The following is a 5,521-nucleotide window of genomic DNA, read 5'->3' as shown; positions in this document are numbered from 1 at the left end:
AAAAACACCCAAATACCAAAACCCTAATCTAACTCAAAAAAACTTCAGTTGTATTTATTCTCTCTGGTTCACTCTGATCGCCTTCATCATCGTCGCCATCATCGGCGACAAACTGTTCGCACCACCACCATCGTGTGAAACAGCCGCCGACAACCACCCTTATCATCGCCATTGCTGCTGACAAGCTGGCCAAGCTATCCGCACCATAGCCGCATGAAACAGCCGCCGACAACTACCAAACAGCCGACGAAATCTCCAACACTAAGTATATCTTTTCCTTCTATATTCTTATAATCATTTTTATTTTTATTTTTTCTGAGGTACTAATAACAGAAGCTTGTACACAACCTTTATTATTTGTATCAATGATTATTCTGTTCTTCGATAGCTGCTTTTGAATTGAAATTTCCTTCTCTGTGCCATTGATAACAAAATATCCTCCGGGATCAAGGGGACATTCTCCAAGTTTTGCTAGCTATTCTTCATATTTTCCATACAATACGCAAGAATAACGTCTTAGCATAATAGGCATTCGTCCAATGATAACATCCTTCTCCATTAATTCTAGTTTTTTCCCTTTTATTGTTGTTGTGTAGTCAACTGTGACATAAATAGGAGCTTAGATAGCCAACATATCTGTGTACTTAGTTTCTCAGTTACCCCATCATAAATCATTAATGGTTCACCGATACAGACATCCTTGTACCTAAGATAAATATTGGGGTTCCTTGATGATTTGTTATACTTCTTCCATTTTATATGTTTCACTTTAGCAAATCAAGATAATTCTTACTTTTTTCAAACACTACCCTTGGTATTAAGTTCATCAAGTAGCAGTTTATTCGTATAAACTGTAAAGTGAACTTTAACACTGAACAATAACTATAAGCTATTTTCTACTGCTTAGTATTTTGGTATTGTTTTGTCATAGTTTTTGTTCTTCTTCATGGTCTAGTGTAAGCTACAGTTATCTAGGTAATACCACTAAAGTTATGGTGGAGTTGTCTCATTATGGTGACAAAAATTGGTTTAGTTAAATGTTGACAAGAATAGATGAGAGAGTTGTCTCATTATGGTGACAAAAATTGGTTTAGTGTTGTCACTTGAAATGTGAATTCATAACTTAAAAATGATTAAGTTTAGTCACTTGAAATATGAATTAGAGAATTAAAATGTGTGCTAGTGACTTCAAAATGATTAAGTGTAGTCACTTGAGAAGTGGATTAGTGACTTGAAAATGATTTAGTGTAGTTACTTGGAAGGTGAACTTGTGTTTTGAAATTAGTAAAGTGTAATCACTTGAAAATGTGAATTCATGACTTGAAATTGGTTTAGTGTTGTCCCTTAAAATGTGAATTCATGACCTGAAAATGGTTAAGTTTAGTCACTTAAAATGTGAATTAAAGAGTTGAAAATGGTCAAGTGTAGTGTTTTGAAATATGTACTAGTGACTTCAAAATGATCAAGTGTAGTCACTTGAGAAGTGGATTAGCGTCTTGAAAATGATTTGGTGTAGTTACGTGAAAGGTGAACTTGTGTTTTGAAATTAGTAAAGTGTAATCACTTGAAAATGTGAATTCATGCCTTGAAATTGGTTTAGTGTTGGCACTTGAAATGTTAATTCATGACTTGAAAATATTGACTATAAAAATTTAAATGCAAAAACTATGACATACAATTATCCAATACCAAATAAGATATTAAAAATAAGACAACTACAAGGATATAACTACTTTAATAAATTTGACTGTAAATCAGGACTTTACCACTTAAAGTTAGATGAAAATTCTAAGGAATTAACCGCATTTACGGTACCACAAGGATTTTATGAATGGACGTATTACAATTTGGATATAAAAATGCACCAGGTAGATACCAACATTTTTATGGATAGTTATTTTAAACAATTACCTAATTGTGTAGTATACATAGATGATATACTACTATATACAAAATCTAAAGAGGAACATTTAAGATTATTAGAACAATTTACAGATATAATAGAAAAATTGGGAATAAGTTTAAATGAAAAGAAAGCCGAAATTATGAAAAAAATAGATAGAGTTTTAAGGAATACAAATAGATAAAAGTTGAGTAAAAATGCAACAACATATAGTAAATTCAAATGAAGAATTAGATACAAAAAATAAATTACAATCATTTTTAGGATTAGTAAACCAAGTAAGAGAATATATACCAAAATTAGCGGAAAACCTAAAGCCTTTACAAAAAAAAAATTAAAAAAGGATGTAGAATATAATTACAACGAAGAAGATAAAAAACAAGTTCAGAAAATAAAAATACTTTGTAAAGAATTACCAAAATTACAATTCCCAGATGAAAATAAAAAATTTACATATATAGTAGAAGCAGACGCAAGTGAATATAGTTATGGAGGAGTACTTAAATATAGGTACGAAAATGAAAAAATAGAACATCATTGTAGATATTATTCAGGAACATTTAATGAAACAAAAATAAATAGAAAAGAATTATGCTCATTATATAAATGTTTATTAGCATTTGAACCATATATTGTATTTAACAAATTTATTGTGAGAACAGCTAATACCCAGGTTCGATGGTGGTTAACAAGAAAAATACAAAACTTAGTTATAATGAAGTAAATTTGGAGATTAGTATTGAATATATTAAATTTTACATTTACGATTGAAGTAATCAAGACTGACAAGAATGTTATTGCAGATTACATATCAAGACAAAGCTACACAAACTGATTTACCAATGGAAGAAGTTGATGTCAAAGATACCCAAACAAACTTAATATTACAAGTGTTTGAACAAATAAAGTTATTACAAGAATGAGTTATCACATTAACTACTAAAGTTACAGATGTAAAAGTGCAGGTTAAGCACTATAAAAAAAAACAAGAAAAAGCTATTAGCAAAGATACTGTGCAAGAAGAGCACATTAAAAAACTAGACCTAGAAGGTGACGATGAGAAACACCTAAAAACTCAAATTACTAACGAAATTACAGTTACAGCTGCAGGCGCAGGAGATGTATCCAAAGGAAAGAATAAAGTCACTCAAAATAAACCTGAACCACCAAAGAAAAAGAATTATAACCTCAACCAGATATTCTCAAAACCATATACACCAAATATACAAAAATCAGAGTCATCTATACCTCCCCAGATACACACATATTTCGAATCACTCAATCAACAAAAGTAAACTTATAACCATATCACTCGTACATATATTGATAATATTTATACTTTACAAAAAATTTTAAATACAAAACCTATCCAAAGTAAAGATTTAGCAAACAACACCAAGGATATATTACACAAAAATGTCAGAACTATAACAAACTTATTGCTTTGCCTGGCACCAGTGCAAACTTAATTGCTTCATGTTACTATTATGGACTATTATCTACAGTTTACACTATTACTGGAGAAGAGTTAACAGGAATTCCAAATATTCACAAAAGATTTATGGATTATAAAAGGATTACGAAGGGACAGTTATTCTATGTTCGTTTCTACTCAACACCAGCAGAAATATTGTTTGATGAAATAAAATAGAAAATTATTGTTGTCAAAATAGGAATTCCATGAGATTATATTATCCCTGAAGAAATATGCGAACAAGAAGAGATAACCAAAAATCAGATACCGAACTTCTATCGAAACAAGAGAGTTATTGGACTTAGCAGTATATTGACTGAGTTAGCAAATAATTATATAAACCAAAACCTATTTTGGATTTACTATAACAAAAATCAATTATTAGTTTACTCTAATTGTAAAAATATTAGAGAAAATGATAGAGAAGAGATAAGAAAATAGGTCATAACGATCCTAAAGCCAGAAAAATTAGCAGTCACAAGATCTATTACGAAAGAAATTATTTCAAAAAAAGCTATGGATCAATTCTGTAAATAGGTTGGCCAAAGATATGATGACCACATATGCAGCAGATGTAGTGGAAGACACAACTTTATTCCAAATGTGATGCTACAATAGCAAGAAGATAAAAAAAGTAGTAGATACGACAAGAAGAAAATAACAACAGATCAATAATAGGGAAATAAAAGACAAAGGAGACAAGTTAGAAAGCGACATATGGAAGAATAGTTAGTTTTTCTTAACTTATTTTTACGTAAAATGTATAGCATTATTAGAGTGTCATTATTACTCTTGACTTTTTGGCACCTATCATTGCTAGTCTTAATAGCCTTTAAGACTTTTTGATTTCTACTTTTTGTAAAGTAGTTTTTGTAGAATTATATTAGGACATGTGTAAAGTAAAATAGTATACGTGTTTTCATTTTTAGTTTATAAATAGAAGAGCATCCGTGCAGATGAAGGGTAATTCTTCATAAGTTGAAGCAAAATCCTCTCTTGTACACAAAACTTTTGAATTATTTTATAAAAACAAGTATATTTCCAAGGAAAAGCTATGAATCATCAAACATCTATGGAAAATCTAGAATTATCAGATTTACCAGAACAGGTATTTATATTTATGATTATTAATAGCTAAATTCATAAATTCCTGACAATCATGATATGATAAAATAAGTTCATGTTAGTTACTTTATAGTAGAATTATTTGAAAAATAACATGTTAAGAGGTTTATTAGCAAAGTGGAAAAGGAGAAAAATCCCTAAAGAACTATGTCATCCTAAAGGTGAAACCGATGAGGCAAGAAAGCTGTGATAGGGGAGTAGCCAAAGTAGATGCACTGTTTAAGGGAAAAGTATCCAGATTACTATGCTAATAGTGACCGAAGAACATATTCTTTAAGAATAATTTAGTATACAGTAATCTAAAATGATCATATTTTGTTATGTGTATGATTGAAGGAAATATTTTGAAAAAAACATCATATGAAAAATGAATACTTATTTATTTGACGAAATGGTAAATACATTTAAAATACTTGTTTTGTATATACTTAAGGATATAGAAATTGTAGATATAAGAAAAATAATATTGGAAAAAATATGATAAATATTTTATGACTAGAATAAATTACGTACCTCACCTACCTACTTATTTTACAAATACTTACATACCAAACCTACACATCAATCATGATAAATTACGTATATTCAGAATATTGGAAAATGGATATGAAAAATATATAATTAATAGAAAAACTAATGAAAACAAATCTAGATAACTAAGGATATAAAATATATAGAATTCCTTAATGAAAATATACAAGAGTTATTAAAATTAAAACAAACAACTAATAAATACTATGATAAAACATTTAATTTCTAGAATTCAATTTCAAGTCATCCAAGTTATTCGTAGAAACCTAAGCATAATATGAATAATATGACAAGTTATATATCTGATGAAACTAGGATATTTGTTTTATATATCATAAAAGACTTAGAATTAGAAGACATAAAGAAAATAATATGGGAAAAAATATTTGATTTTGAAGATGAGTTACTAAGTACTAATTGGATAGAAGATGAATTAGAAAATATAGATTTCTGTGGTTGAAGTAATTCAGATAGTTATTATTCAGATG

Source organism: Capsicum annuum, unplaced genomic scaffold (assembly GCF_002878395.1).
Source record: "Capsicum annuum cultivar UCD-10X-F1 unplaced genomic scaffold, UCD10Xv1.1 ctg2969, whole genome shotgun sequence".
In the NCBI taxonomy this organism is placed as follows: Eukaryota; Viridiplantae; Streptophyta; class Magnoliopsida; order Solanales; family Solanaceae; genus Capsicum; species Capsicum annuum.
This window is presented reverse-complemented; position numbering follows the sequence as displayed.